Source organism: Periplaneta americana, chromosome 14 (assembly GCF_040183065.1).
Source record: "Periplaneta americana isolate PAMFEO1 chromosome 14, P.americana_PAMFEO1_priV1, whole genome shotgun sequence".
Lineage (NCBI taxonomy): Eukaryota > Metazoa > Arthropoda > Insecta > Blattodea > Blattidae > Periplaneta > Periplaneta americana.
The window spans coordinates 149,388,453-149,415,281 of NC_091130.1; the positions used below are offsets into that span (position 1 = coordinate 149,388,453).

The 26,829-nt window shown below is 34.7% G+C and overlaps 4 non-coding genes across 4 annotated transcripts; 2 read left to right on the forward strand and 2 right to left on the reverse strand.

Moving 5' to 3' along the window:
- Positions 1-1,434: 1,434 nt before the first annotated feature.
- Positions 1,435-1,508, reverse strand: TRNAI-AAU (transfer RNA isoleucine (anticodon AAU)). Its single transcript has one exon. It is a non-coding gene; the product is annotated as a tRNA-Ile (tRNA).
- Positions 1,509-8,610: 7,102 nt separating this feature from the next.
- TRNAI-AAU (transfer RNA isoleucine (anticodon AAU)) lies at positions 8,611-8,684 on the reverse strand. Its single transcript has one exon. It is a non-coding gene; the product is annotated as a tRNA-Ile (tRNA).
- Positions 8,685-10,429: 1,745 nt separating this feature from the next.
- On the forward strand, positions 10,430-10,501 carry TRNAD-GUC (transfer RNA aspartic acid (anticodon GUC)). The gene has a single exon. It is a non-coding gene; the product is annotated as a tRNA-Asp (tRNA).
- Positions 10,502-25,697: 15,196 nt separating this feature from the next.
- TRNAG-GCC (transfer RNA glycine (anticodon GCC)) lies at positions 25,698-25,768 on the forward strand. The gene has a single exon. It is a non-coding gene; the product is annotated as a tRNA-Gly (tRNA).
- The last annotated feature ends 1,061 nt before the right edge of the window (positions 25,769-26,829 follow it).

Genomic DNA, 26,829 nt, shown 5'->3' on the forward strand with positions numbered 1-26,829 from the left:
GTGCGAAGCTGACATCACTGCTCTAATTGGCTATTTTTACGCGGGAAAGTGCTGTAGTCAGCTTCAGCACAACACAGCTTGGAGATTGCAAAAGTAAAGCGTAACGAAAGAATGCTTGTTTGTAGAAGAACTCGGAACTATTTACAATGTATTTGGTAATTCAAATATCAGACTGCTGCTGCCATCTACCTGTAGGCCTATGAGGTTCCTCCTGAATCAGCTAGCAAGCGACGGAAAATGGAATCTCAGAAAATTGAAGCCAAGGAAGTATGTGACTGTATAATTCAGGAAACTACTTACCGTTTCCAATTTTTAAGCTACCTAGACGCAACAAAATTGTTAAACAGCAAAATTTTTTAGAATTTTTCGTATAATTTTCGTGAACGCGAACTTGAAGTTGCTGTCAACAGCTATACTATACTGGCCAAAAGAGTGTTAAAGACACAACTTGGAGTTCTATACGGAAAACCCGACTTCCAAATAATATAGATGTCTGTTCAATTGTTACAATACATAGTCTCCAACAATTTACAGGATCCATTCCGTGAAGTAACGAAATTGTTAAATATTTTGGTTACAACACCAATGGCCACTGCTGAGCCAGAAAGATGTTTTTCTTGCTTGAAACCCATAAAAACGATTTTTAAGGAACACTATGTCCCAGGATCGCCTCACTGCTCTTGCAGTACTGTCAATAGAAAAGAGTATGATGTCCAAGATGGAGGGGTTTAACACCAAGGTAATTGACAAGTTTTGCAGCAGGAAGGAACGTCGTATGGACTTTATATTTCGTCACTAGGCGAGTCTCAAATTAAGATAAAATTAATACATAAAAGTGTATATAGTAGGCAGATATAGAGATTGTAGCACACTCATTATTTTGACCACCAGCCGCTACTGGTTGAAGGACTTCCGCTTCGGCTACGAAATTAAACATGTTAACAGGTCCCCTTATTATCCTTCTCCTACAGTTTGCCATGGCTACAAGTAATACACCTTCTTTCTTGTTCACTTAATCGTATTTTACTTCCTTTATCAAATTTGTGGCAGATTCGCGATTCATTGACATATTACTATCACTATCAATCAATTCATTTCCTGTCCAATGTCACACAGTAGCGGATCGTGGGTTTAAAGCGAGTTGGGGTGAAAAAATTGAATGTCAGTCGTATCATTTATCTCTTACTTTACTACCGACGGTATGTTGTATATAAATTCTACTCTCTCGTCCTTTATTTTGTTGCAGTAAATTCTTCTGTTCTTGAAATGCAAGATATTGTGTACCATTTCATTTTGTTGCAAATGCAACAACGTATGATTATCGATCCGTATAAGAACCCAGAACCTTTACCTACATGAACTTAAATCTACGTCAAACTAGTTAGAATATTTTACTTTTCTTGCATAAAAAAGGAATTAAAATGTAGCAAAATTTGGCCCGTGGGGGGATCGAACCCACGACCTTCGCGTTATTAGCACGACGCTCTAACCAACTGAGCTAACAGGCCTGACGAGAAATTTTGCTTTTAGTACTTTTTAACTTCGCTCTAGAATATGCCATTAGGAAAGTTCAGGATAACAGGCAGGGTTTGGAATTGAACGGGTTACATCAGCTTCTTGTCTATGCGGATGACGTGAATATGTTAGGAGAAAATACACAAACGATTAGGGAAAACACGGAAATTTTACTTGAAGGAAGTAGAGCGATCGGTTTGGAAGTAAATCCCGAAAAGACAAAGTATATGATTATGTCTCGTGACCAGAATATTGTACGAAATGGAAATATAAAAATTGGAGATTTATCCTTCGAAGAGGTGGAAAAATTCAAATATCTTGGAGCAACAGTAACAAATATAAATGACACTCGGGAGGAAATTAAACGCAGAATAAATATGGGAAATGCGTGTTATTATTCGGTTGAGAAGCTCTTATCATCCAGTCTGCTGTCCAAAAATCTGAAAGTTAGAATTTATAAAACAGTTATATTACCGGTTCTTCTGTATGGTTGTGAAACTTGGACTCTCACTCTGAGAGAGGAACATAGGTTCAGGGTGTTTGAGAATAAGGTGCTAAGGAAAATATTTGGGGCTAAGCGGGATGAAGTTACAGGAGAATGGAGAAAGTTACACAACACAGAACTGCACGCATTGTATTCTTCACCTGACATAATTAGGAACATAAAATCGAGACGTTTGAGATGGGCAGGGCATGTAGCACGTATGGGCGAATCCAGAAATGCATATAGAGTGTTAGTTGGGAGACCGGAGGGAAAAAGACCTTTAGGGAGGCCGAGACGTAGATGGGAGGATAATATTAAAATGGATTTGAGGGAGGTGGGGTATGATGATAGAGACTGGATTAATCTTGCACAGGATAGGGACCGCTGGCGGGCTTATGTGAGGGCGGCAATGAACCTTCGGGTTCCTTAAAAGCCATTTGTAAGTAAGTAAGTAAGTTTTCTGTATCCTGTAGTCTGGCGCCGCTACAACGTTTCATTCTCGTATTATCCTGAAGGGAAGACTACTCGTAACTGCTAGGTCCATCAGAGAGATCCTGGCTAAACTAGCTGCCTTTCGCATGCCTTGCATATACAAATGTGCTACATGTTAGGTTAGGTTACTTAAGGCTTTTGGTATGACGTTTATATACGACATATTCAGACCCCACTATAGTCAATTGGCTTGTCGTCAGCACGACACCTCATCCTGCTCAAGGTTTTCCCGTGATTTTCCTTGAGTAATAAGACAAATGTCCGGATGAGCCCTAAAAGAAATGGGCCACGGACCACTTACCTTCCCCCACTCTTTCTCTTCTACTATCACAAAGAACTTGCTAATTTCTTAGATAACAACCCTGTATTATGATAACAAGGGAAATAAATATACTGTAAGTTCACAGGGCTAACGGCTTCGAAGCTGGGTACCTGGTTCTAATGAAGTGCAGTGGTAGCAATTTAAAACATGGGGGCATGAGATAGTTACTCTGTCTGCCATAAAAATTCACTTCAATTAAATCCCCAAGATAAAAAAAGTTTATATACGAATCCGTGACAGGTTAGATTAGGTTATTTAAGGCTTTTGGTATGCCTTTTATACAGAGTAAACCATAAAAAATTCTGCCAACTTCCAAAAAAATACTGGTGGTAGTGTATAAATAATTAAAGAAAGAAGTCGGTTTTCCTGTAACTGTCATGGTTTTCCCAGAAAAAAAAATGTTTTGAGTCTAACGTTTTTGGAAAAGAGAAGAGACAGTCATTATTTAAGTTACTTTGCCGGTATGTACGCTTAAGCAGTCGTTTGTTTCTCTGTTGTATATTGGCTTGTGTTGGGTGTTGGATGCAAGGTAATTTATTGATTTACTTTGCTAATAATTATTGTTATATAAAATATAATATAAACAGAAAAACTTTAACTCGCCCCTGAAAGAGTAGGACTCGTGCTCAGGGGCGGATTCCTGAATTGAAATTAAGAAGTATGTAATACAATTTGTCTTATGTCTACTACGCAATTTAAATTTATAATTTTTCAATTGGTAATAATATTTACGTTCAGTCGAAATGTAAACGAATAAATAATTAAACTACTATCAATCTTAAAAACATGATATTTTACAAATTTAAACTGAAATTACAAGAAATAATGAATTTCACTTGATATTTTGTTCAGTGGACCAATTTGTACTGTCCATATAGCCTAAGTTTGGCAGTTACATTATGTATACGAATTAGTGACAGGTTAGGTTAGGTTAGTTTAGGCTTTTGGCATGTCTTGCATATACACAAAATTGTCTAAGAATGTGCTCTTTTTTGCTGTCCGACTTCCTTGGTAATGCTATTGTAAAGATTTACCAAAAATGTGAGTAGGCTATATGATCGAAGTCTTCAAGGTAAGACTATCGTTATTATTATTATTATTATTATTATTATTATTATTATTATTATTATTATTATTATTTAGGTTAGCTTAGCTTAGATGACGTCAAGGTCCTCTATCCCGGTGATCTACGTGAATATGAAGATGAAACAGCAAATAAGTGCAGGATTTTCAAACGCTGGGCAAAGACGGGTGATTTTTTGTTTACTGATGTTGTCAGTACTGGTCTGGGTAATACGCTAGTGTAATGTCGCCAGGGCTGGGTAGTATTTGAAATACATTTGTATTTTGTAATTTGCAAGGATTTTAGAAAGTATTTTGTATTTTGTATTTAAATACATAAAATTGATGTAGGCCTGTTTTGTATTTCAAATATCCAAAATACTTTCTTCTTCTTCTTCTTCTTCTTCTTCTTGTCCTTCAAGTTTTGGATTTGTATTTGAAGAATGAACTTCTGTCTTATTTGGCTACCCATTTCAGATGTGCTAGTCATACACTTAGTTTTCTTGTCACAACTGATTTCCATAATGCCATAAAGAAACCTCCAACAGCATCAAGGATCCATCACCCAACACTTGCTCAATGTTCAGCATTATGGAATGCGTCTAGGAGACCCAAATCCTCAGAAATTATATCAGATGTCTTGAAATATTCATTAAAGCTTCCTTGCTGAACTCAATGGACTTCTCTTTATAGCTCAATCTCTCAAATATTGAAATTCAAACATGATATAAACAGTATATGTGAAAAACTGGGGTTGTCAACCTTCAAAGATGTTGAGTTTTAGTACCTTGAAGGATACTGTGTAGTTCTCAAACCCACTGCCATAGCCCTTGATTTAATGCAAAATGAGAAGACGTGCTATTACGGCCAACTTCTATTCACATTAATTTCCCTCAAAAACAGATTACATATTATGTTATCTAGTAATCTACGCCATCTATTTGAAATAACGCCAATCCTAATGAGTTCGCTTTCATCAAGATTTAAAGCGATGTTTGATCTGACCGTAGAAGCAAATTGAGTTATTTTTGTAGCTTGTTTCCACCCATTTAAGATGAGATGGCTACCTGACACTGCCTCACCAAATGATAAGAAGAGGATACAGAATATTTGTGTGAAATCAGCTGAACAGTTCTCTGCTACACCTTTGGTCGAGACGATGAAAACAATTTTTATGTTTTCAACTCAAGTACAACAGACTTTGAAAATCAAAAAGAAAAGAACTTGTCTACTGCGGAGTATGAGCTCATACAATTCTTCAATGGCAAAGGGACAACCCTGTGCTCTCGAGAGAATTACCCAACAGTAAAACAAGTTTTTATAAAGTATAATACAAGTTTGTGTTCCTCTGCGCCTGTAGAAAGACTGTTTTGTTTTGCAGGATTTATTTATTCACCAGCAATGGGATCCTTACCTGATGAACTTCTTGAGAAACTGGTTTTTTTGAAAGGGAGCAGTAATTATTCATATGTAGCACAATTTCATTGTTGACTGGGAAAAGGAAGAATGTTCAGTTACAGTGTTTATATAAAACTTCGAGATAAAAATAATTTTAATGTTAATATAATATTTCAGATTTTCGGTAATATTCTTATTTCTTTATACATACTAGGTTCAAAAAGTTCCCGGAATTTGCTAGCATCATAGAAACAACGTACCTTAAACACTATTCTACAGCATTCCCTTCAAAATAGTTGCCTTCCGCAACAACACACTTTTGCCAACGCGTGTAGAGTTCCTGGAAGCAGGCCTGGAAGCCATTTTGTGAAACCCGTCTTAGTGCTCTCGTCGCGTTTGCGATAACCTCTTCAGCATTGAATTTCCGTCCTTTCAGATGACTTTTCAGACGGGGAAACAGAAAGTAATCAGGTGGTGAGAGATCAGGAGAGTATGGTGGGTGATCCAAAGCAGTTATGTTGTGCCTGGCAAGAAAATTCTTTACAATAATTGCGCGATGAGCAGGTGCATTGTCATGCATAAGGAACCAGTTGTTTTCTACCCACTTTTCTGGACGTTTCCTTCTCACTGCGTCCCAGAGGCGACGGAGGGTTTCTACGTACAATTATTTCGTTACAGTACGACCTTCTGGAATGAACTCATGGTGCATGAGACCCTGAGAGTCGAAGAAAACTTCCAACATAACTTTGCTTTAAGTGTGCTTAAATGCGACAGGCTCATGTCAGTAGATTTACTGGCATGTGAAAGAACTCCTGCGGGACAAAATTCCGGCACATCCGGCGATGCTGATATAACCTCTGCAGTTGCGAGCGTCGTTAAATAAAACATAACATTTAAAATAACTTTGCCTTTGGAAGTGTCCCTAGGAAATTTTTGCTTCCGAGGAGATGTTTTCGATTTCCACTCAGATGACTGTCGTTTAGGGACTGGGTCGTACAAGTAGCACCAGTTTCATTTTGTTTAAGAAATCACCATCTTCATCAGCCATACTGATCATGTCCCCAGCAAAACACAGAACTTGATGTTTGTACTTTGCTCTGTGGACATAATTACAAAATGCGACGAACAAACAAAACACTATGATAAACAATTGCCTACAACTCAAAACCAATAATTGCCATTATCAGCAAACTTTAAGGAAATGACATCATGAATGTTACCAACAAAGCAAATGTATAATATCCCTTGTTATATATCAATACGAAAAATGGTAGTAAAATTCCGGGAACTTTTTGAACCTAGTAGTATATTGCATCGGGTATTTGAAATACAAATATATTTTGAGTATTTGAAATACAATGTATTTTGGCTAATTTTTTAAAAGTATTTTGTATCTGTATTTCAAATACTATTCTTTGAAGTATTTTATATTTGTATTTGAAATACTTGAATGCCAATATTTTGCCCAGCCCTGAATGTCGCATGTACAATGAAAGTTATATTACGAAAACTGTGTGCTTTTTCATTATTATTTGTTCTGTTTCACTATTTTTGAGTGCTTATTCCACTAATACAAATGATGTGTTCTTTACATTACATCGCATCGTGTGTTTTACATCCACACGTTTCCTTATTTCACTACAAACCACAAGATTTCACCTCCATTACGACGCACCACTCATTTCAAAAGTAATTTACTACATTCTAGAACAATTTTCCTTTCTTCAAAATATCTCTTTAAAATCCGTAAGTTTTCAACTCCATCACCACAAAAACACAAAAAATCCCTTATAAATTCAACGATTTTCACTTCCGAAATCACCAGAACTTCTTGTGCGCTAGTTTCACGGAAGGTCAGGCGGAATTATGCTGATGTCTGACTTGGAAAAACGAGAAAACCCACAGAAGAACCGTACGTGACACTGCAGACTTTGTAACGAAAAATTGAAGGTCTCACAAGAACTCCAAGTTCTTTCATCATTGCACGCACTCACTTCCTTCCCGTAAAATACGACACTCAAAATAATGTAAGCGTACTTTATGTAAGTGTATATCAACGAAAGCTGACGCGCTGAATCAGAGCTAAGTGATCTGTTACTTGTTCATGTCACTTTACGAATGACGCAGCTTTAAGAGAAACCTGTTTCCAGGCGTACATCTATTAGGCCCAATTGTATAAAACTCCCTGACTAAAGATCAACTTTGATCGAAGATCGAAAAGTGGACCGAGTTCAGACACTTCTTCTATTGTATAAAACTTTTCTGCGATCAAATTACCTTGGTTCAAATGCAATCTAAGTTCACGTGAAAAGGATTTGGCAACATCGAATAAACAGGTGAAATACGTGATGCGCGGACCATGTTATACAGGTTTGTTCAGTGTTGCCAATCTAGCGACTTTAACTCTTTTTCAGCAACAATTTCTTTTAACTTTTATATTGCTTAAATAGGGCTTTAGTGACCTTTTTAGCACCCCATAGTGACAAAATTTAATCTTTCTTTGTTGATAATGAGAAATCTAGCGACTTTACGACTACTGTTTGGCGACTTTCCGTACACACTGTTGGAGACACTGTTTTTTTTTTTTTGTACAATGTAAATAATGGCGGACAATAAGAAGAAGGTTGAATGTTCTCCAAGTTGTTATCATGTTATGGTGTTTGATACTGCTAAACATAATAACGCTTTATAAAACGACAATTTTCGTTTAGTAATACAGTTAATTGAATATTTATGAATGTACCTATCATATCCATTAATCATTAATGGTTGTTATAAACATAATATAATTATAGGTTATGTTATTTGATACTGCTGAACACGATAGAGCCTTATAAAATATAACAATGTTTGTGTATTAAGGCAAGAAATTGAAGGAAATATATATAAATGTACCTAACATATCTATTAATATTAATAATAATCACTGTCACTCGTATATTTCAAACAGAAAAGAATATAACTGAACTTGGATCATCTAACTTAATCGGAGAAATTTCTTCAGTCAAAGTTGACTTTAGTTTGAGACAAATTAATCTCAGATTAGACTTTATACAACACAAAATTCCAAGTTCAGCTGAAACAAGGATCAATTTAACCTCTGATCTAAGATTAAATGGTTTATACAATCGGGCCTTAGAAGTGTTATTTTTCGACAGCTGATTAATGATGCAATGTATTTGAATATGCATATTTAACTGTGTTTGCACAAATATCTGAAATCTAAACATAACAAAAAAGTACAAAATTAATAAAGTAATGAAAGCTAATAAAGTTTTCATTATTTTGTACTAGAAATTGTTTAACAAAAGATCTGAAATTTAGGTGCAGAAAAGTTTGGCCCGTGGGGGGATCGAACCCACGACCTTCGCGTTATTAGCACGACGCTCTAACCAACTGAGCTAACGGGCCCCACGGAGACCTGATGTTTTGTATCAATACTTGTTATTCGGCGCGATATGGTATTTCACGCACGTGTTTCGATAATATTTGTATACAGGAAATTATACAGCATTATTACACCAGATTCTCTTTGTTCAAACAAGTAGGGACAAATGGAATTAAGATAAAACGTTATCTTATTACCATCCTAAAGAAATTACATTCTATTGTCTATCTCGGTGCTAAAAATACTTTCTATTTCAGGTTATTAAGTGCCGCCATTTCTAAAAAAAAAATACATTAGCAGTAGGCTACTTCCTTATTCGAAAAAAAAGACAAATACTAGCAGTCCATTTTCTTTGCATAAACTTTAGCGTTACATAATACCGAGTTAGAACGGAACTATCAAAGGTATGGAATTGTATATAACATGTTTCAGCAGGTTTCTGTAGTGTAATTAGTAAACTCGATAGCTGTAGCATGAAGTGTTCGTGGTGTCATTAGATTTATAAAATGTCTTGTGATGTACCTTCAGAGAAAGGAACGTTTGCAGTACATAATATTATTTGAATCACTGTGACATTTCCCTTATCGAAACGGAATTTCTAATGCTTCTATAGATTCTTATAAGAGATCATAAAAGTATAATAACATATAGGCCTACTGTAAATATTGCAAATTTGCAATTGAGTTAAGATTCTGCCCATAAAAGAGCGATATTTGAAGCAAAATTTTGTCTAGTACACTGACCAGATTTTTTTGGTCCAGCAGGGGACATCGGCAATTTCAAGAAAAACCACAAGCGCTTACCTAATCACTCTCTGTTAAAATGTTATAGGAAATACATGTAAACAGTAAATACAATGATAGAACTTTGCACACTAAATTTGTAGAATATCTTAATTTTCTTAGTTAATGCATAAACAGACGTAACTTCTATAGGCCTACATACATAATCATAGTCACTAAGAATTCAATTTCAGTACTGACGCATGCATGAAAGTCTTTCACATAATATTGTACACTCTGAATACTAACACATTTTACGAGTACTTGTTTGAAGAATATAAATTTTTAAGGATCTGTTCATTCCCATACAGCTTCACACTAAGTTCTTCACATGAGAAACGAAAGTTTGTTTTCACTTTTAAGAAAGCTTTAACTGTTTCAAATTTTTATTCTTTACTTTTCATCAGTTCAGATTCAGTTCATTGTGTAGAAAAAAAAAAGTCTTTCGAATGATGAATTACTGACTGGAAGACACATGATTAATGACGGTATTTTGAGAAGATTTGAAAATGAATTGAATTTTTTTTTTTTTGAAATGTTGAAAAACAGACAAAGATGCTATGTTCTTCTCAAAGAGTGCAGAATATCTCATACTGTGCTCGCCGGTTCTTCTGTCTGAAATGTGCAAGAATTGCAGCAGTTCCAGTAAAATGTTATTGAAACAAAATCAAAGCTTCTGGGCACAAAATTAATTTCCGCGGACAAAAACAGGGACATTTGCTACCCGGGGACAGCAACTCAAAACCAGGAACTGTCCCCGGAAATCGGGGACGTCTGGTCAGCCTACTGTGAAGGCGATGTATGTCTTGAGTCCGATGCGTTAAGATATATGTAGGAAAAGGACTCAACTGAACTTAAAACGGTTCATGATGATGATGATGATGATGATTATGATGATGTGTAAAAAGGTTCATAGGGGAGCTATGACATTAAAACTATTAGGTCTATATTTTTATACCACCTAGTTGAGAACATTCCTTGCCGCATCCTCGGTAGTATAGTGGTCAGTATCCCCGCCTGTCACGCGGGAGATCGGGGTTCGATTCCCCGCCGGGGAGGTTTTTGTTTTGTACTCACACTTTATTTTCCTTAACAAAATGTTACGATTTTTATATTCTTATCAGATATACTGTGCCGATCTAGCAAGTTTTTGTAATATCTGAAAAGTGCAGTTGTCAAATTGAAACTCAAATAGGCCTACGTACTTCTACAAAAAAAAAATCTGAGGAATAGTTTCAACGGTAACGATTTCAGAAAGTTATTCATAGACAGTGAAAGTTACTTCCATATGTGATTCCTGTAGCTACATAAATTGACTACACATTTGGAACCCTCTCTATAATATACAATACATTTTTCTGAAAATTGTCTTCTTATTGAGAAACTTTTATTTACTTTATGTACAGAGAATGGCTTTAATATGGTGGATTTAAAAAAGAAAAATTGCTTCAAAATACACTTTGATGTGAGAAAAATATATTACATAAACTTTTATGTGCATTTATGACCTTTCTAAAGATCTGGGACAAAAAGTTTTTAAATTACACTAAAATTTAATTGCAATTTTCCGTAACTTTAATTGTTTATTGTACTATAAATATTATATATCTTCGAAACTATGAATGCTACATTTATGGTATTTGGTACACACATTCTTTAGGCTATTAGGAAACTTTTCTCTGTAATAGAAATATGTTATTTTGGTGCATTTGGAAAATATGCCTCCATATTTCTATTAAAGTGTCTCTAAAATTCTTTCTTAAATTGTAATTGTTTGTTTTAAAATTATGAAAGCCACTATCAAAATTATGAACTAGACCAGGCCTGCAGAACTGTAGCTCTTGAGAGCGACTGCTTTCCTCCCCTCTTTCACCCCACCCACCTTTTCTACCCGTGCGGTCACGGCGTTCTAGTTACTCTCGGCTGCATCAACATTCATTGTCGGGGCGGAAGTCGATCATCCCCAATAGAAGTGGAGTCAGGCTGACGTCATAGTTCCCCTACTTTGCGAGTTATGCAGGCCTGAACTAGACATACATTAGTCTCATGTGGAGTAAATATTAGTCATGTTTCTTAACTAGTATGAATGTTTGGTAAAGCAAACGTGACAATGGGCTTGTTTTGCAGTCTGTATTGACACAGGCATCAAAGGTTAGATGACTTACTATTTACATTTCATAAGCTAGTGGCCAATATGCTGAAATACATTGCAGCTCTTGAGGTTGCAAGCAAGGGAGCGAAGAGATCAACAATTTGGTCAGGAGGGAAAAATTTCCGAAAAAATGGAAGAAAATATTTTCCTTCTCTTTTCACTAAGTGGAGCTAAGATAGTGAATTATCAATCCCGTTGCAATCGTATTAAAATTAATTTTAGTATGGACAAGTATATTATTTTTCTGTGATTCAGATTTACATCTGGAACTCAAATTATAACCATGCCTTAATTTCAGTGTTCAGATTTGAGTCCAAGCGAATAAATTATTACTTCGAATGGTGGAAGAGAAACATAAAATTAAATTTTATATAATCTGGGTTTGTAAGTGCTTATTTCAAAACTTTCACGTCACTTATCACTTTTGATCATAAAGTCCCCAAGAATAGAATTAAGAATCAACCTAGTTCCATTTGTTTAACAAAATTGAAAGATCTTCAAAGCAAGAAGTGAGACATAAAACTTAATGAAACAAGAGCACAGAAGAACTGAAATGCACTTCAGAGAACGTGTAATTAACCTTCTTAAGAAGATAAACACTTTTAGGTGAAATACGACTTCTACAAAATGAAATGAAAATGCGCTGTTGTGAGGCGAGATGTTGAAAGATTCGGTCAGAGGGGACAAGGATCCCTTGTAGCAAAAGAGGTGAGAAGCGAATAGATTCACTGTCTGCGACGCAGGATCCTTAAATAATACAAAACGAAAGGTCTATAAAATTGAAGCTCTGAAATGTTCTAATTGCGATGTATGAAGAATTTGCTGCGTTGTAAATATTACTGCGCTTGCTAAAAGACAGATATCTTAAATTAAATCCTACCAAGAGGTCACACATAACGTACGGCTTCTTTGAGAAGGAAGGAAAGCAGAGGAATATAAAATAGCTTCATAACGTCCGATCGATTAATTCCCTAAGAAAAATTCTTACAGGTGATTCCTACATTCGGATATGAAAGTATTGTAGTTGTCCAATATAACATTCGGTTATTCTATAGAGTAGAAAGGTTGTGAAATTCTCTAGCTATCCGTGCAGTATATTGTAGTTGTCATGAGAAATCACGATCATATAAATTCCCATAAATTGTGTTCATCCTTTAAATTCTATTCTGCCATATACAGGCTGATTAATGAGGATTTACCGTCATTTACGGAGTTTATTTTCGAAGACATTCTGAACAAAAAATGTCATATAAACATGTATCCTGATCTCAATATTTTCAAAGTTATATTAATTCGAAGTTGTTAGTAAAATACCTTTTTCTTTAGTTTTAAGGGTAATAATGAAGGTAATAATTTAGTGTTATAAATAAATTCTTTAAGGAGGGAGGTACACCATTGACCTGCAAAAAATTAGTGAAATTATTTTTTTTATATCTCAGCGACTATAAAAGCTAAATGAACAAAACTTTTCATGCTCAATATATATACATTACTTTTATAAAACACTATTCAGAGTATTAAAATAGCTAATAATTACCTGTAAAAATAATGTCAAATTTTCATTAATTTTTTTACAGCCGTAAAGCATTTACTTAATAAAATATGTAATTATTTAAATATCTTTATGCTCGACCATGCCGAAATGTAGTAATTATACACCTGGTAGCAGTCCTTTAATGCATGTCATTAAAGTACACCTATTCATTAAAGTTCAGGTTTTCGATTATTCTCGGATATGCAATCGAAAGATAACGAGGGAAACGTCACGGAGGCTGGAAATCCAATACTGTCGCAGAAGGTTATGTTCTGTTACTATAATAATTAGCGTTAATTGTAAATAATATTCAAATAAATTCAATTTGTCATCTCGTTTTTCAATTCTAAATCAATTTCCAGGTTATACCAAAATTAGTTCATGTTATTCTCTACATCAAGGTCAATGACATTATTGTTCCTCGGAAAAAAATCAATACTTTCGCGTCTGCGCACATCTCACACGAGCTATGCACAAGGTCACTTCCCATCTTGAGTCAGATACAAATAAAATGAATACTTCTGAATAATTTCAAGTTAGAAATATGGTCGAGCATAAAAAGTCGTATGAAACTTGCCTATAATGGTAATTAAGACGCTCGTATGAAAATTATGAAACTCGCTTGCGCTCGTTTCATAAACAAACATACTTGCGTCTTAATTACTATCATTATAGGCTCGTTGCATAATGTACTATTATGATTATTTTACTGGAATGTTTTAAAGACCAACATCAACAACTTAGTCTAGGATCTATTACACATTCCTTCAGGAAATATATTTTTCTTAATAAAATTTGTTAGAAAATTTAATATTGAAGGTAACGATTAAAAAAATATTTCTTGACTATGTTATTGATATACGTCTTTAAAATATTTCAGTAAAAGAATCGTGAAGATAATTAATTGTATATTTTATTATGTAAATACTTTACGGCTGTTAAAATATGCAAATTTGATATTATTTTTACAGGCAATTATTCGCTATTTTAATATTCTGAATAGTGTTTTATGAAGTGTAATGTATGTATATTAAGCATGAAAAGTTTTGTTCATTTGGCTTTTATAGTAGCTGAGATATAAAAAAATAAATTTAACTAATTTTTGCAGGCCAATGGTGTACATCCCCCTTAAAATTACGTTATACACCTACATCACATATTTCAAGAATTTGATACTACATCCTTTTTTTCCGGAGAGGACTTCATTATTCCTGATAGGATTTCTACCGTAAGTCGTGGTGTCAGTCTCACTGCGTGAATGAATAAGTTAATTAGTGAGGGGGAAGGGAAAGGAGAGGAGATACATTTCAAAGGTCCGCGATCATCCTATTTGAATGGATTGGCGGCAATTCAAGTCTTTCGTCAGTTACCTGCCTTATTCGATTAATTTTATAAAAAAAAAAAAATGCGATGTTGTTGTGCTCCTAGAATACGATGTGATATAGTCGTAATAGATTCTCGCTGTATTCTGAACCAGCGCAGAGGTGTGAATTACATTTGTGGATTTGACAAAATATGAAGATGTGATCACTGAAGACCTGCAACACGACTTGAACCAACATATAAGATATTACTGCGACAACCACACTCAGTGACAGTCGTCCGTCTGTTATCTCGTCTTATTTCTTTTTTTTTTTCTGGAAGCTTCGATTGTCAGATTATTACATAAATAAAGATAATATGTGACACGTGCGTGATATACACGTGGTAATAATCTTTAATCAATCAGCTTACAAAATGATACAGAACGGTAGAGTAAAAATTAGGTTTCGCACATGATACATGATGAACATGAAGTGTTTCCCCGATTATAAACATACTGAAAAACTACGCCAGATATAGGGACTTGGTTTTCAGCAAAAGATACCTGAACCGTCAGAGTTTTCATGGACATACCTCAACATGTGCTCCGTTTGTTTTCCGGAGAACATCAGATCGAAACCCGATTTCATGCCATGTTTTTGCCAACGTCTTAATTTTCTGACCCCAAAATCCCAACAGTGTGTCTGTTGACTTTTGTTTTGCGGTATTCGAAAATACCGGATAAATACGGATTTTATCGATAATTTTAGTGGGATACGGTCTCTAGTTTTAATTATTTGCCTTACATGTAAGGGCCTGATTTTCTTGATAACAATTATAAAAGTGGAAAAATTCTAGTAGTTTTTTCCTTTCAGGCATTTATATATATATATATATATATATATATATATATATATATATATATATATATATATATGCATATATATCATAATTAGGCGAAATAAAGCCGCAACATATCGCAAAATTAGTTTGTTTGAGCGAAATATGTCGGTTACTATGAAATAAGACCACTTTATTAAGAAAAGTAAGAAATGTATACAGAAAAACGTGATTCAGTTTCTTTCTCTTTTTTGCTCCCCTTTTTAGGTGTTTTGTACAATATTTCCGTTCTGAAATACTTACAAATATGTTGTGTGTTGCTATGATACGCGTAGTTAATTTGTCTGCCTCTTATTAGCGTTCATATCTCTGGGCTTTCTCTGTGTTTGACATTATCATTACATTTTACAACATGCATACACCAAAATACCGACTGCCGTACAATTCTTCATGCGGGTAATGTTGCAACTATGATAGGTGAGTGTTTGGGAACACAATGCTGAGAACGTTGTATTCTGTTTATTGTAACAATGCAAATAGGCATCATAAATACATTTTGATAATGAGAAATATGCGTTAAAATGGCTATTCATTTCACGAATTAGCCATCGAAAAACAAACAGGAGTTTCATTTCACCAAAATATCACTCCTCTATTTGTATGTAATGTTTTTATTTGCAAAACAAGATGTGGCGGTGATGATGATGATGATGATGATGATGATGATGAATGTGTTGTAGTGGTAGTGGTGACAAATAACGACAGTGATGATGGCGTTGATAATTACGCTAAACTTTCATACATTTCGGCAAGTAGTTGCACTGTTTATAAGTCACTTACTAGCTTTTAAGGAACCCGGAGGTTCATTGCCGCCCGCCATTCGTCCCTATCCTGAGTAAGATTAATCCAGTCTCTACCATCATATCCCACCTCCCTCAAATCCATTTTAATATTATCTTCCCACCTACGTCTCGGCCTCCCCAAAGGTCTTTTTCCCGCCGGCCTCCCGACTAACACTCTATACGCATTTCTGGATTCGCCCATACGTGCTACATGTCCTGCCCATCTCAAACGTCTGGATTTTATGTTCCTAATTATGTCAGGTGAAGTATACAATGCGTGCAGCTCTGCGTTGCGTTTTCTCCATTCTCCTGTAACTTCATCCCGCTTAGCCCCAAATATTTTCCTAAGAACCTTATTCTCAAACACCCTTAATCTCTGTTCCTCTCTCAAAGTGGGAGTCCAAGTTTCATAACCATACAGAACAACCGGTAATATAACTGTTTTATAAATTCTAACTTTCAGATTTTTTGACAGAAGACTAGATGACAAAAGCTTCTCAACCGAATAATAACACGCATTTCCCATACTTATTCTGCGTTTAATTTCCTCCCGAATGTTATTTATATTTGTTACTGTTGCTCCAAGATATTTGAATTTTTCTATCTCTTCAAAGGATAAATCTCCAATTTTTATATTTCCATTTCGTACAATATTCTGGTCACGAGACATAATCATATACTTACTCTTTTCGGGATTTACTTGCAACCCTATAGCTTTACTTGCTTCAACTAGAATTTCCGCGTTTTCCCTAATCGTTTGTGGATTTTCTCCTAAAATATTCACGTCATCCGCATAGACAAGAAGCGTTCAATTCCAAACCCGTCAGGTGATAGTGCATCTCTAGTGCATCTCCCTGCTTTAGCCCGCAGTGAATTGGAAAAGCATCAGATTGAAACTGGCCAATACGAAGTCTGCTGTAAGTTTCACTAAGACACATTTTAATTAATCGAACTAGTTTCTTGGGAATACCAAATTCAATAAGAATATTATATAAAACTTCTCTCTTAACCGAGTCAAACGCCTTTTTGAAATCTATGAATAACTGATGTACTGTACCCTTATACTCCCATTTTTTCACCAATATCTGTCGAATACAAAAAAATCTGATCAATGGTCGATCTATTACGCCTAAAACCACACTGATGATCCCCAATAATATCATCTACATATGGAGTTAATCTTCTCAGAAGGATATTGGACAAAATTTTGTACGACGTCAACAAAAGTGATATTCCTCGAAAGTTACTACAGTTAGTCATGTCACTACTTTTGAAAAAGCTGATTGTTTGGCAATACATTTCGTTCTGCTGCTTACTGTGTCACACAGAAAGTCCTTGAAACTTGAAAGACTGTAAAGCATTTTAAGATTAGTCGTCTTATGTGAGATGAAAGACCACAGATATCTTAATCGAAGGACATTTATTGCCTAGGTTTAAATGCATTACCATTGTAAGTGGTCCGAAGGCAGTTATCTTAATGTGCTAATACAATGCACACAAACATGATCATGTCACTTGCAATTGATGTGAGGAAATGGGCTGCTATGTAGCGGTCTGAGTTCAAGAGTTCCTTAACAGATAAGGGAGAGAGATACGCGTAAAAGAAATATAGTTAGAGCAGAATTTTTATTTAATTCATTTAGTACATAGATGCTTGAGCGTTATCCCAGATCACATATAGATTGTTCATTCCTATGTTGGCTTAAAAATCGATAATGTGTTAAATTGGAAAAATCATATTAAAGAAATTACCCCCAAACTAAATTCAGCTTGTTTTGCTTTTAGATCTATGCAAAAGATAGTAAATATCAATACCTTAAAAACAATATACTTTGCATACTTCCACTCGGTAATGAGTTTTGGAATAATATTCTGGGGAAATTCCACAGATAGTAACAATATATTTCTATTACAAAAAGAGTAATTAGAATAATAGTAGGTGCCAAATCTAGGGAATCGTGTAGGACTATTTAAAAAAAAAGCTACAAATAATGCCCATGGCTTGTCAGTATATCTTTTCATTAATAATCTTCCTCGTATGTAATCGTGAAAACTTTGTAACTAATTCAACAGTTCATAGCATAAATACACGTCAAAAAATGACTTTCATACTCCATCGGCAAGTCTATCGTCCTATCAAAAAGGAGTGCGTTATATGGCAGTAAAAATTTTTAATAGCCTCCCTATCGATATAAAAAATGAAACTCAAAACATAAAATTATTTAGGGCCAAATTAAAGAAGTACCTAATTTCTCACGCCTTCTATTCTGTAGGTGAATTCATGACACTCAATAACACTTCATGAAATTTATACTAAAACTATATGTTGTACTAGTAGACTATATTGTAAATCTCGTCTGTATATATTTCATCTAGACTGTGACTATAAATTAAGATTTTATAATAGTATTAAGTTTTTTGACTTGTTCCATATTCTAGCTGCAAGCATGTATGAATACCATGGAATGTTAATAAATACAATACAATACAATACAAAATCGGTTGCACTTTGAAGAGAACAACCGCCAGGATCGCCACCCGTCCGCCATAAACGAACACGAGATGGCAGTACAGTCGCTAACTCAATTCAAATGGGAGTTATGACGTGACTCCTTATGTAACAACTAGATGGCAGCATAATAAACCTGACAAAATTGTTACTGTCAAAGCCTATAACGCCGAGCAATCTGGGTATATATGATCTAGGGTGTTATCAATGTGATTTGCTGTAATGTTTTAGGCGAACGCCCTTTATTATGTTGATTGCACCTAGTGGAATTTCTGCCATGTGTGCAAATACAGAAACCAGAGATTGAGTTGTGTTATTAATGATTATTTACTCTTAATTTTTATGGAATATATACCATATATTCTTACAAGTATGTACAGTGGAATTACTGTGTTTTATATGAATGAACGGGAAAAAAGTTCGGAGCAGAAGAAGATATCAGATGATAGACGATATTAAGATATGTGGATCATATGCGGAGATTAAGAGGAAGGCAGAAAATAGCAAAGATTGGAAAATGCTGAGTTTCGCAGTGGCAGACCTGCCCTTGCAGAGAACACTATGAATAATATGAATGATTCGTTGTTAAACAAGTGACGTCAGAATAGTGTTACGTTCATTGCCTTGCTAAGCAATTGACGTCAGATGTTGAAATGTTCTTAATATTTTTTTAGTCACTTGATGCTGAAGCATGAACGTTTCACGTTAATTCCAGACTACACAATCAGTGATGTTTATTTTCCATGTGAGCCGTGAACAAGGAAAAAGAGATTTATGCACTCATAGTTTTCTATAGAAGTGAATCTGTAGAAATGAAATGTCTAACAAAAAGAAGTATCCATTGGAAGAGTCCGATTTTGTGACGATCTGATATTTTATTAATTTTCGGTCTCTGATAACAATACTGATAGTCACTCAATTAAGAAATACATCGTTTTCGAAATGTACATTCATAAATGTACATAGGTGTTATGTGCCGCTTTTGCGCACAAATGCGATTAAATCTCTCCGTGTTTGAACCGCATTAGCATCTCATAATATAATCGAATACATTTCCCAGAGATTGTTCCTCACGTAGCTCCTCCTAAAGGCAATTGAGTACATCTACCTAAATATTCTTAAAAGTAGCGCCGAGCAAAGAATTGAAATCTCGCGCCGTAGCGTTGAGGTTTAAGACATTATGACTGGGACTCGCGTTACGGATGTGCGCTAATTCGAGTCCCAATAAGAAAGGAATTTTTTCATGAAATTTCGGCCAATATATGGGACCGGTGATAAATTTGATAAGCTGGATAAGGGGCTCATCTTACTAATCATACGATACCCCTGTTCTGTTTGGATGATCGTTCACCTCTGCTGAGACATGCGGATGTGAGGCCAGCACTCGGCTGTTCGTGTTTGAACCTTCATGGGCTGTCGCGCCAGGGATTTAATTTACAGTAGTTCATATTTTATTTTAAAGGCAATGGGCTGACACATCCCCATGTTTGTAGACGTACATATGCTTTATATATTGTTAAACCAATTGGACACAATTGTTTATTGTATCTTTGTCGGTGACTGACCATTTACCAGTGACGTACGTTGGTCATGGGCGTCAGGATACTGAGGCCCGATTGTATAAACCATTTAATGTTAGATCAGAGGTTAAATTGATCCTTGTTTCAGCTGAACTTGGAATTTTGTGTTGTATAAAGTCTAATCTGAGATTAATTTGTCTCAAACTAAAGTCAACTTTGACTGAAGAAATTTCTCCGATTAAGTTAGATGATCCAAGTTCAGTTATTTCTTTTCTGTTTGAAATATACGAGTGACAGATTGTGCAAATAAAATATCCATTATTATTAATATTAATAGATATGGTAGGTACATTTATATATATTTCTTTCAATTTCTTGCCTTAATACACAAACAATCTTATATTTTATAAGGCTCTATCGTGTTCAGCAGTATCAAATAACATAACCTATAATTATATTATGTTTATAACAACCATTAATTATTAACGGATATGATAGGTACATTCATAAATTTTCAATTAACTGTATTACTAAACGAAAATTGTCGTTTTATAAAGCTTTATTATGTTTAGCAGTATCAAACACCATAACATGATAACAACTCGGAGAACAGTAACCTTCTTCTTATTGTCCGCCATTATTTACATTGCACAAAAAACCAGTGTCTCCAACAGAGTTTACGGAAAGTCGTCAAAAAGTAGTTGTAAAGTCGCTAGATTTCTCATTATCGACAAAGAAAGATTAAATTTTGTCAGTATGGGGTGCTAAAAAGGTCGCTAAATTCCTATTTAAGCAATATAAAAGTTAAAAGAAATTGTTGTTGAAAAAGAGTTGAAGTCGCTAGATTGGCAACACTGAACAAACCTGTCCGCGCATCACGTTTTTCACCTGTTTATGCGATGTTGCCAAATCCTTTTCACGTGAACTTAGATTTTATTTGAACCAAGGTAATTTGATCGCAGGAAAGTTTTATACAATAGAAGAAGTGTCTGAACTCGGTTCACTTTTCGATCTTCGATCAAAGTTGATCTTTAGTCAGGGAGATTTATACAATTGGGCCTAAAAAAGCAAAACAAAATATAGACCGGGTCAGCTTACTTCATACCCTAAGGGTGAAACCTAACCATTTTTCCCCCATTACTACATATGCTAGTGGATTGTGGTGATTTTCTAGTTTGAAGGTTGAATTTTCTTTCGCCAACTTCGTTTAGAATTTCGATACTGACAAATATTACAAATGGTAGTGATTTTTTATCTGGTATGTCGGCAGCCGAGATAAACGTTGTCAGTACTGGAGTTCCATGAAATTAAAATTGTACTAGATTTCTGAGCCGTTACTGCAAGCTAATGAAATTCGAACATACTAATAATTAATTAATATCAGTACTAATATTAATACATAATAGTTATTTTATGTGTTGCGTTGTGGTTATAATTCAAGACTATAATCAGCTAAGTTTATGTAGTACGAGTACTAATAATTTCATGTGGTCAAACAAAATGCATTTTTAGGTTAGGTCTCGTGAATCAACTGTTTAGTCAAACCAACGAATTTCGTATTGCCAGACAAAATACATAACATGTTGATCCCTTTCTCGTATAGTTTGCCTACGAAAATATGTTACAAATTATTGAATTATTTAGAATAACCTTCCAACATAAAGGTAAAGTACGGTAAGTAAATAAGTCATTCAGTACGTAGGATCGTGTGACATCTGGTAACAGTTGGCAACACTGACAAGACAGCAATATGTACTGTTTAGGTCCTAGGATCTGTTCTTACGTGTCCCTCACTATACATCTGGTTGCTTTCATTCCAATGCTCTGGTTACTGCTTTTCTGATTGCAAGCTGATGCCCACGTGCATCAACGTCGGTTAGTGTAACCACCAGTTAAAATTGTCATCTAACCTCTGGTTAAGCATTTTTACAGTGGATCGACCTCGGTTACGACTTAAATAGGAGGTTAACCACAGTAATCTATAACCGGCCATTTTCGAGCGGTTAAAGGAGATAACCAGTGATTAGTAGAGCAAGTAAAGCAAAATGGCGGCCAGAGCCACAGATGTTTACTTCGAAGACGATTATTATTGTACAGTACTTGAATTACTTGGATAGAGCGTGGGTGTGAAGTTTCTTTAGTGGAAAGAGAGAATCTTTACGAGGAATTAGGTGACAGAAAATTTCAGGAGGGATTTTGTTTATCAAAATCTACAAATGGCTCACTTGCAATAACTCAAAAACAGTCATATTTCTTCTGTTGATCAGCTCCTTATGTTAAGATTCTATGTAACTGTTATTTTCTGTATTTTAAGAGGGAATACTTGAATATCTCTTTCTCTGTCACTGGCTGAACAAAGAGAGGTTATGGATGAATCTTAGGATAATGAACAGTAACCTGGTGTAAATGGGATCTTGGGTCTTACAAACATTTCTACTAATCTTCTGCATCCTTTTCCTTTATGTATATTCCTTCTTTATTATATAATATATTTAAATCTATTAAGTAAGTCTATCGATACTTAACCTCACATTGGGATATAATCATTTTTGCATTCAATTTTCTATTTTGTACGATTTTAACCACAGTCTAAGACATACAGTCACGCAACTCATACGTATAAAATATGCCAACATTTGACAGCTGGCGCGACAGTAGCCCTCTAGCGGCAGGCAAGTTAAAAGTGTGCACACGACATATGATAACATATCAGAAAACGGGTTTTGCGTAATTTGTTTTATATTTTTATGCTATACAGTAAGTGTATATGATTCTTATTAATTTTAATTTAGAATCCTAGAAGAATTTCACACGCAGTTAATCTACAAGTTTCAGAAGCTGAGAATAAACGTAATTCTTTCTGCTCCTTACAACTGAATCATGGAACTGTTCACGTATCATGGTTTGAAATAATATAGTTGTTCGTACGTGGATGGTTAATTAAATTCATTCCTGAATATATTTATGAATCATTAGAACTCTAGATTTCCTGTGAGAAGAGTCAAAATTAGTAGCTTCAAAATTGTAGGTTACATTGCGTGGTGAACGCCTCTCCCTATTTCCTGAGAAATTAACTATTTTCCATACCGCAAATTGGGGTAAACTCGGCCGCTGAGGTAAACTTGAAAATAAAAAAGGGGAAGATTTAAACCTTAATATGACAGACATTGATTTATGAAGTTTATTATTTTTCATTTCTTAAGAACCGGTATTTCCTTTATTATTTTGAGTGACAAATAGTGCTGATATTATGGTTTAAATGTTTATGGCAAGTTTACCGCATTTTACATTACATTTCCAGTTTTCACACATAATGCCTAATTTTAACTTATCCTACCTATATAATACGTAATTTACATGCCCTTACTGTTAATATGACGTAGGTGAAAACAAATAAATGAACACACAATTTTGTTGAAAAAATTGTGACTTCAATTAACTCAGAAAATGTAGGCCTAATTTTATTTTCAGAGCAGAAGTGGTGTAAGTCAAAATGGGTAATGAGGGTTAAAGTAAACATTCTTTAAAATACAGCGCAAAGTAGCAGTTAATATTGAATTTATTTAAACTATTAGTAGTCAGTGAATAGCACGAAGGATATATTAATTGCTACTTTGCGCTGTATTTTACAGAATATTTACTTTAAATCTCATTACCTAATTTTGACTTACACCACTTCTGCTCTGAACAGCTCAAATAATCACTGGGAATGTAAAATCAACACCAATAGCAGTCATGCAAATTATTACAGAAAAGATTGCTTTTTATATTAAGTTTAAAAAGGCTCTTGAGAACTTAATACGTCTGCCACATGAATCTACACCAACACATCAGAAATCTATCGACACAGTCTGGATTTATTCAAGAAGTGAATATTTTGCAAAAGGATTACAATACTCCATGAATTCTTGAAAAATTAACACCATGATCCCTACTTGAATGCAATATAACGTTCAACTTTTGAAAAATATATAGAAAAAAAAACACGAATACAAAAAGTATGGAATACTTGCATTAAAAACTGTAGATACATTATCCAAAATCGGAATGGTTACACATTTACACATATAATTTCTACAAAAAAATAATATACTGTAACAGGTATTTACTTTGTTTTTATTTAAACTCTCCTTCCTGACATAAAAATAGGTAACTGATAAGTAATAATAATGTTTTATAGAACACAATACGTAGGCTACCTACAACGTGGATTATTGGTTATTCCTGAGTTATGAGTTTCTCATGGTCTTTAGGGAATCTGAAGAACGACAAATTCGGAGATTTAAACTTGTTGTTACTGCAATTTTCGTCATTGCACACATTGCCTTTATTCCGATGTATGATTAAAACGTTATTATAACATCTCGTATCCCTTTAAAGCACGTGCTGGCTGAACGAGACTATGGCCAGTGCCTTGCCTGCCGCTTGGGCGCTAGTGTCGCGAATGTTGGCAGAAAAAGTGTTGGTTTCGTGACTGTATGTCTTAGACTGTGATTTTAACCTAACAGCAATGAAAAACAAAGAAATGCAACTCGCAAATATAACAGCGCCCAAAGGCAAACAAATGCAACGCGAAAATGTAGGACATGTTCACTTCGATGTAGAACGGAGTGAGCGCAGTCGTTTTTAGATGTTGACTATTATCTTTGCTGTGGTATGAATGCTTTCCTTTAGTCATTTTGTAGAAACAGTGTACCATCATAGACTTTACTCTGGTTAAATGAAGTGTCAGCTAACTATGTTTAAGTAATCGGTGATTATGAATGGTGCACAGAAATTACATTTTAACCACGGTTACTGTTTAACCGTCGTTTCGTAATCTATGAATACTGCGTTTTTAACCGATGTTGATGCACTTCGCCATGAGAGTTTATACTTTTTCTCAAAGCTTAGTACGTGCCTTCTGCTACCTCTCTTCGTCTTTACCGTGAGCTGTGACGTTGCACAGAGCAGAGATATTATAATTTACGAGATCTGTGCAATCATTTCCTCGAATATCCTGTACTGATTGTATCGTAGCGTGTAGTTAGTGTCAGAAAGGTCTAAAGGCTTACATGACGGAAGCAGACGGCGCAGTATATTACACCAATCCTTATTTCTACTCCAGGTTGAATGTAATTAATTTCATACCGATTCTTTTACACATAAAATGTCTCCATTTATAGTTGTTTAATCTCTTATAATAATGATACAAGCAAATATTAGTAAACCTTCTCCGTCTCTTATTTTACAAGAGAGAGAGAAAAAAGAAAAGATGCGTGAATTGATAAATGAACGATTATGTGAGTGAAAGAAGAAAGTGACTGAATGAAAGAATGCATAAACGAAGGAAGAAAAAGGAAAGACTTAGAAAAGGCAATAATAAGAAATAATTGAAGTAAATTGGGGATCAGTTACAAGATAAGCTTACTCGTATTTTTCCATTTCTTTAACCTTGAAACATAACTGTTAAAAAAGTCTAAGAACAATAGATACTTAAATTCTGTTATCGCAAACTTTTCCAAATTTGACAGAAGTAAAAATGTGACTGCATTACGAAAGAACTGAAGCTCGAAGCATCGGTGGTTCAGTGGTAGAATGCTCGCCTGCCACGCGGGCGGCCCGGGTTCGATTCCCGGCCGATGCATGTTCTATAATTTTTTAGAATAGTTGGACTGAGAAACATGTTGTATTTGCTAATGTTTTAGGCATGCTTCATGTCATTCTTGAAATTCCTACTCTATATTTACGATGTGTTTTTTTTTTTCTTCGTCACTATCATAAATCTTTGGCTTGATGATTCAATTTAGGTAGGGCTTAATTTTTTCGCCAGTTTTGAGGCATTCTCTCTGTCGCTTGTTCTGCATTATGTCTATATTCCATTTACATCTTCATTTCATTACATTTGGCAATATCTTATCCATTTCATCTATTGTATTCCATAGATCTTAAAACAGATTAATTCAATTTTCAAGTTCATCTGTTGAGCAGAAGAAAAGTGTCTTTAGGAATTTTGTCAATTCTATTCTCTACATTTTCCTCTCTCTTTCAAGCTTTACGATAATTAAGCAGTGCACTGAAGACCGTACTAGATGTACTCACTTTTTTATACTAGCTCAGACTAACAGGTAGATAGAAATCTGACTGTTTTGTATTGAGGGGGCACTCCATAAAAATTGATAATTTTTTCTAATCATTTTTTCAACCAAATTTTGAGAGCATGTTTACTATGTAAAGGACTAACAAAATTAAAATTTTAAACTCCCAAATGCTTTCGGCTTTTTATTTTTTTCTATTCTTTTTAGAAATATTTCCAAACCCAATTATTCTAGTAAAAGGTCTAAATTTTTAAGCTTTCTTGTTTTTGATTACATTCACAAGGCATAAAGAAACATTTCTATACGGTATATTCATTTTATGAAATATCTTATTTACTTATTCATTTTCAATATTTTTTAAAAACTTCAAAATGTTATTTTTTCTTAATCAAGAAAAAATATTAATAAACTAGCAGCATTTCTTAAAAAATAAATGTATAGAAACATGCAGCCACCTCATAAATACTTGCAGTAAAAATTTCAACCAGATTGATTAATATTTAGCATAAAAAATTGGTGTTGAATTTCGAAATTATTCAAATCAACTTTATAGGGAGTTATACCTGAAAGCTTGAATCGCATAATACACGTCACTGTTCGTTAACAGAAA